Genomic DNA, 7,357 nt, shown 5'->3' on the forward strand with positions numbered 1-7,357 from the left:
GTCTTTGTTTTCCTGCAGCCAGTCGTAAGGGGAACAACAGGGCGCTTCTCCTTGGCTGCAAACTCCCTTATGGTCAGGCCTGTTTCTAGTTTCAAGACTCAAGGACATCTCCCGCAGACAGGTTTAACTTGACCATTCTCAAACAGAGAGGCAGCTTACCTGCCTGAAACCAAACCAGTGCTTGAGCATGTTAATAAGTGAGACTGCCCTACAGCACAGTGCTAATGAGGCCCACACACTCCTTAAGGAGCATCACACACTTCCCAGATGTACTGAACCAACTTAAACCTTTCACGTTTCACCTGGATCTGTCATTTCTCAGTCTAGAAGTCAGGCACTAAGGGCAAACCCCATGAGGAGATACAAAACCTAGAAATCCCGATTCTTCTACACCTGCATGTTTGTCACCTATCGAAATACAAAATGCAAAGCTTTTCTTTTTCTTTCTTTTTTTTTTTTAATATTAATATCTTATCAAAAGCAGGTTAGGGTTTTTGTACTAAGAGCAAGCCACTTTACCATGTAAGACACCCAGCAGCCTGCTGCAGACACAGCGCTGGAGTTTCACCTCCTTCTGAGGCACTTTGCATTGGGTGGTCCTGGCAGCATCTCCCCTGGCTGTTGAGAGTGCAGCTCCGAGGCGCACGGTGTGTTCAGCATGGCGCAGCAAGCAGCTACACAGGTGCAAGATCCACAGAGGTTGCAATCACTCTGATAACAAGGCCTCAGGATGCTTCACACTGAAGTACACAAACCCTTTTGTGGGTTTCACCCCAAGTCGCTGACTTGCATAATACAAAACTGTAGACCTTTTGTCACCAAAGGAGTCCTTAACTGCTGGATTTCAATTAGACTGCTTGGGTGAATTAGATTAGTGGGTTCAAGCCCTGGTTTTGGAGTAATGGGTCAAAATTACTTGTGAAGACACTTCTGTGGGAGCTGCAGGGGTGGGAAAGAGCCAGGAGTTGTTGGTTTTCTCCCTCTGGAAGGAAGGTCACTTTGACAATACACACTGCCAACAGCAGACCTGCCCATAACGCAAATTACAAAGTGCTGTCCATGACACAAACAAACGCCATTATTATACATTCAAAGTAGTGCCCAAACTGAATTAAGCAGAACTTTACAAAACAAGTTTGAATCAAATATTAACGTGTGCCCCAGAGAAAAGGCCGAAGGGAAAACGTGAAAACGTGTCCAACTCTCTTCCTGAAGTAAAAGCACTATAATGCAACAAAACAGCAAAGTAAAGACACTGGTTAAATAAAAGTAATTGGGCATAAGGTGGTCAACAGCTTTAAGCCTTTCTTAACACAACTAAATACATGATATTGTAGACGTACGATGTTACAGTGTTATATCGTCACAAAGGCACCGGGCAGTTTTCACTCATTTAGCCACAATTTTACTGTGCCTTAAATTCAGTGCAGACTATACCATGTCCAGATTCAGCTTAACTCACCTAAGCCATAGGGCCAATGGCTGTCTGTATCAGTCTCCACCCATGCATTTTAGATTACACTATTCAAGGCATTTCACCTAAAGGTCTTGTGAAATCTAGTAGAGTATCTCAAAAATAACTAGTTCCCAAGCAATGCTTTATCTTACTCAAATGACACAGAAATTTGTTAATGGGTCCTACCTTTTAAAGGTACTTAAAATGAGTGTTATTAATAAGCAGCTTCTCTGTATCACCTTCTTCACTTCTTACACTGACTGCCATGCCCATACGCCAAAGTTGTTTATCCCTCACTGAAGACATGTATTTATTCATCATCAAAACAATTCCCAGAGAAGCCTGCTCAGGTTTTATACTTAACTGGTATTTCATGCCACTACATCTTCTACCAGCAGGCAACACAGAATTTCTGAAACAACATGCCTGAAGCCTAAACCACAAAACACCACAGCCAGTAGCCTACCATTACACAACCTCATACTGGAAATTCTTATTTTTGCCAAAGATGAGCCATGTAGATGAGGCAGTAATTTGTTAGAGGTGGAGAAGCAGCAGGCTTACAGGCACCCTCTAAGAAGCACCTGAACGTTTCAACAAACTAAGAGAAATCTGCAGCCTGCTACCAATAAAGTACAACTTTTGAAGGCATTAATTAGGCAATCTTCCTTTCTCTTTTTCATTGAAATCACAGCTTTGTGGGGTAAAAAAGGCTTAAGAAGGAGCCATTGTTTTTTGTTTGTTTCCCCCCCGCCCCCAAGACATTCTCTTAAAACTGGTCTTAAAAAAATATGTGAGAAGGCACTGATCTACTGACCTTCATCAAGTGTTACCAATTTTCTAAGCCTGTACATGAAGGTGCTGAAAACCCCTGTATCACTGCGGGTAAAGTAACAACCTTTCCACTTTACTGATACCAAGTAAATGTTCAATTGTAAAAACACCTTCTCTCCCTTCCAGTTTCCCACTGGGTCAAGCGGTGGCTGCAATGGATGTAACTGGGAAGTTGGAGATACTGTCTTCCCTCCCTTCCCACTCTGGTATTTTTCTTCTTGCCTCCTTTGTTCACTGAACAGAACTTTGTTTGAAGTGTGTTTTTACTCCTTCACTGCATGACAAACCCACACAGTCAGAAGACATGCTTATAAAAACCATAGATCTCCAGCAGGGAACTCAACGGTGGGTGTAATATTGGACACAGCTCTCCATTCATCATGCACATTCTCCGGATTTCAAGTTGACAGTGTCCCTTTAGCTTACTGTTCCTCCTCATGTGAGATCAGAGAAGTCAACCCTAGTGAAAACACTTCCTCCACCAGCATATAAACAAACAGATCTTCACCTGCAATTGTTCTAAGCTTTAGCCACAGAACGCTAGTTAAAAACATATCAAGAATTAAAAAAAAAAAAAAAAATGGGGGTGTGGTGAAGAGATACTGGAAAGTGTTACAGTTGCAGGGATGGTGGAAGGAAGGATGTGGGAGTTAAGGAGGTTGTACACAAGGAGGAAAATGACAAGGTCTCAAAGGCGTTCCCAGTCCTGTGCACGCATTTCAAAAGCCTGGTCCATTCCCACTTGTTATTCAGCATTTTAAGAATCGGAGCATATCAGTGATGATGAACGACTGCAGAGGACTGCTTTCCACTCAGCCTAAACCTTCTCCTCCAGCACCAGCTCAGCCCTGCCCTCCCCATCACTGTCGAATGGACCACAGTACCTTGGTCTTGTTTTCACAAAGTGACCCCCTTCCCTCCCCAGCCCTCTCCCAGCACACACGCAGAAGCCACACAGGGCAGAACCGAGGCGCGTTCCCAGGGAAGCGGAGACTGAACGGAGCGTCGCTCGGGCGGTCGGGCGACACGTACAGCGCAGCTCTGCAGGCGCAGCAGGACGCTGGCACCCGCGGTGTGGCCTTTGGTACCTCTCGCTTATCTAAAATGTGGCTGGGAAGGAGTTGGCACCAGATCAGCGGCCTCATCTGGGGAGGCACAGAGAGGCTCTAGGGGAAAGACAAGAAACAAGCCTCTTTTCACATCCTACCACCCTTGGGCATTTTGTGCGTCCCTTCTTTTCTTCCCTGAAAGAGGCCTTTGTCACAGACGCGCAAATCCTATACGATTTATTTCAGGGGAAGAAGGTCTTTTTATTTACTTCCCCCCTCCCCTTTTTCGCAGTTCGGCGACAACAAATACAGCCCTGTGCTGCGTCCCCTCTCCCCTCCCCGGCCGGCGGCCGCGGGGGCGGGGGACACGGGAGACCCCCGGGCACGCAGGGGCGCAGCGCCCGCCGCGGCACCGGCCCTCCCCGCGCTGCAGGCCGCAGGCGGCGGCGGGGCTGGGGGGTGCGTGGGGGATACCCGCAGCAGCGCGGCCGCCTCCCCTCCCCGGCAGCCCCCGCACCCCATCACCGCCCGGGCGCACAAAGGAAACAAACGCGCCGCAGCATCCACCCCCCGCCCCCGCTCCCGCTCCCCCCGGGCGGCGGCGGCGCGGCGGGCTCCGGCCCCTCCGTTACCTGAGGCTCGGCTCAGCTCAGCGCAGCGCGGGGCCGGGGCGGCGCCGCCGCACTCACATCCTCCTCGCTCCGCTCCTCCGCCCGCTGCTCCCGCCCGCCCGGCCGCAGCGAGGGGCGCCGCTCCGGGCGCCGCTGCCTCTCCCCGCGGGCAGACGCGCTGCGCCGAGCCCCGGCCGGGCGCGGAGGCGGCGGCTTCGTGCGGCGGAAGAGCCGCAGCCCGAGCAGGGATGAGCTCGCACGGGCTCTCCGCTCTGCCGCTGCTGCTGCCGCCGCCGCCTTGCCTCCGCTCCGTTCCGCTCCGCCCGGGTGAGCGCGGCTCGGGCGCTCCCCTCCCACCAGGGCTCCTGACAGATGGCGCAACCGCAGCGCCGCCGCCGCCCGGCCCCGCTCGCCCGCCCGAAGCCGGCAGCCGCCTCCCCCCGCCCGCCGCGCCCCTCCGCGGAGGCGGCCGCAAACTGGCAGCGCCGCCGGCCTATGGCGAGGTGCGGCCGGCAGCTGCCGCCGTCCTGATTGGCAGGTGGCGGGGGAGGCGGGGCGGCCGAGGCGGCCCCTCAGCGCCTGCTGGCCGCGGCCGCGGGGAGGGCAGCGCCTGGCCGCCGCCCCCGGGTAGCGGCAGCTGCTGCGGGCGGCCCCCGGGGTCCCGGCAGGGCCGTGCGAGAGGCTGCCCGGGGCTGGAGGAGCCGAGGGCGAAGCGGCCGGGAGGGAAGGAGCGGAGGGGTGGCCGGCCCACGGAGGGGTCGCGGCCGGCCGCTGCCACCGCCGGAGGGATGCGCGCTGCTCCGCGCCCTGCTGCGCCCACCCCGCCGGGGCTCCTCCGGGGGGCGGGGGCTGGGCATCTCAGCATCCCCGCTAAATGGGAGAACAACCTTAAGCAGATTATGCCCCTTTGTGAAAGACGACGTCTTTTTTTGTTATCATGAGTTTTCATCACTAATTCTTGAATTGTCAATAGCGGGCTATAAGGCAATATGCGGTTTTCCAGCAATACGGTTTTATTCCATTTTTCACGTTTAATCGCAGATTATTTCAGTCGGCTGTGTCAGCAGGAGTGTCAGCCCTGCCACGGCCACCTTCCAGGGGTGCGCCTGCTGTCCTTGGCACCTTTGCTGGGGCTTTGGTCTGGCACCGTACCTCAAGACGTGCAGGCTTTGCCGTCCTCCCATTGCAGGGCATCTTGCTCCACAGGTGGGTGATCGGGAAAGGTCTCTGTACACTTTGTGCCCTTCAGGTCCCCGGCAATGCCATAACTCTGCCTGGCATCTCTCAAGGTGTTCGTGTCCACCTTGGACGCCCACTGAAAGCACCGCACGCTCCAGCTTTGGGACCCCTCTTCAACACAACCCTGCTCGTGACCTTGGGTGTTCCTGTGCTGGTAGATTGGCACATCTCGCTGTCACTCATCTCCTGGGCTTGGAAAGCTCTTCTGCCTTAGCGCTAAGAAATCATCCTTTAGGCTCCAACAGGAACAGGAGAGACATGTAAAATACAAATGCAGAGGAAGAGGAACTTAATAAAACTTGCTGAAATAACGAAAAGAACAAGTTTTCAGTAAATAGGGGTTACATTTCTCTCTCCCTTCTCTCCTCTCTGGATTTAATTTTTGGCTTCTGGTATTCAACTGTAGAAACAGTTCATCTTGATGACTTGATTTCCTGACAAAATTAGTTTTACAGGTTCAAATGTAGACAGGATGCCTACAGCCATGTGACTATAGCAAAAAAGCATTTCACTCTGTCTAGGTGACCGTGTAGGTGACTTTTGATCATTACATTTAAGGACCCTACAGAGTTTGTTCCCTATTTCATGTAAAGAATTTGGAAAAGATTGGAATTCCAAAAGAAAATGTCACTTGTGTCTCTTCTCATTTAAAACCCAATTATAGAAGTATAAACAAAATTTTCAGGCTCCTAGGTAGCTCATTTTTAGTTTCCCTCCTAGTTTTTCCACTCAAATTGAATTTTTAAAAATTTTTGATTTATCAAATGGAAGATACAAATAGCACAAGCATAGAAATGTATAGATCAATTGAAAAAACAATTTTTGCTTTTCATCCTGTTGAGCAATAACAGCAATTCAGCGGAGAAGTATGGTTCTCCCTTTCCGGAAACATCAGGTGGGTTCCTGATCCTATGGACTTTGAGGAGCTCAGGCTGCAGCCACCTGGCCAGTGGCAGGCACCAGCTCGGGCAGAACAGAGCTGCTGGCCAGAAACCAGCCTCAGCTGGCCCAGCACTGCCTGGAGGGAGAGCAGAGTTACGGACTTCCAGCTTGGAGACCACCAGGACTGTGAATCATGCCTTGATACTCCAGGTTCCTCAGCAAAAAGCAGCACGTGGCTCTAGGAAAAGGTGCATTTTTGCGTTCCCTAAGTTTGCCTTTTTTATGGGCTTATGCATAATCTTACCTTCCCACAAGTCAATAGAGGTTTATATTCTTGGGGATCTTAGGCATCCTGGAAATTAATCAAAGAACCGGATGTTCTTCCTGCAAAAGCTATAGGAAAGAAATGCACTTGATTTTGTAATCAAGAAACTAGGCATAAAGAACCTTTGTCCAAAACTTTGAGTGCTATTGCTGTGAATTAAAACCAGAATGGCACAAAGAAAAAAACCCAACCAAATAAACAATAACCTGCCACTCTTTTTTGAGCCAAACCAGAAAATAACAAACTAATCAATGAAAGCAGACCAAAACAATATCACACATCAGCCACAGAGCTGCTCTAAGCCTGGGCAGATAAACTGGCTTGGCAGCATGCCATAGAAAGTCTGATGCTCTGAGCTAGTACAGCTGAACAGGAGCGAGGTGTAGAGTCCAAAACCAAGTGCTGGTAGTTGCCTGGGGAGCTTAGGAAGAAGCCTTGGGTTTCCCCTTTAGGGGAGCTGTGATATCTTTAGGATGATGAAGACCAGCAGAGCTGCGGGGAGTTCCCATGACCCCCCTGGCAGAGGTGAGACATGCTGCAGTGTTGCCTCTGCGGGAGTCGAGCCCGTGCATGCCCACAGCAGCTCCTCCTCGCACAAGTCCTGTTCCTTGGCCCTCACCACCTCAGTCTGACTATATTGATATCTGCCTTCAGGAGTCACCCAGAAAATCTGACAGGCATCCTCACTGCTAAACAGAGGAAATAATTGAATTTACCTACATAATACAGGAGCAGGTCTTTAAATTCTCTTACTCCCTCAGTTTTTCTAAGCATCTTATCCTTAAGTCCATAATGCTATTTTCTCCCACTTTCATCTCTGTGGCCTTCCTTCTCATGCCAAAATATTTTCTCCTTTCTCCAACCTCACCTTAAAACACTTATTCATTAAAATCTTGAAATAATGTCTGCTGAAATGCTGCTTCCCCACCAGCTCTTTTCATGGAAAACATGAAAAATACTG

General features: G+C 50.6%; 1 long non-coding RNA gene across 1 annotated transcript in view; it reads left to right on the top strand.

Annotated features, from left to right (window-relative positions):
- LOC119149914 overlaps positions 1-4,078 on the top strand; it is a 61,262-nt gene extending 57,184 nt beyond the window's left edge. Inside the window, exons 3-4 of the long non-coding RNA XR_005104889.1 lie at positions 2,434-2,435; positions 3,977-4,078. This is a non-coding gene — a long non-coding RNA (uncharacterized LOC119149914). The remainder of the gene's footprint in view (positions 1-2,433; positions 2,436-3,976) is intronic.
- The last annotated feature ends 3,279 nt before the right edge of the window (positions 4,079-7,357 follow it).

This window comes from Falco rusticolus, chromosome 6 (genome assembly GCF_015220075.1).
Source record: "Falco rusticolus isolate bFalRus1 chromosome 6, bFalRus1.pri, whole genome shotgun sequence".
NCBI classification, from domain to species: domain Eukaryota; kingdom Metazoa; phylum Chordata; class Aves; order Falconiformes; family Falconidae; genus Falco; species Falco rusticolus.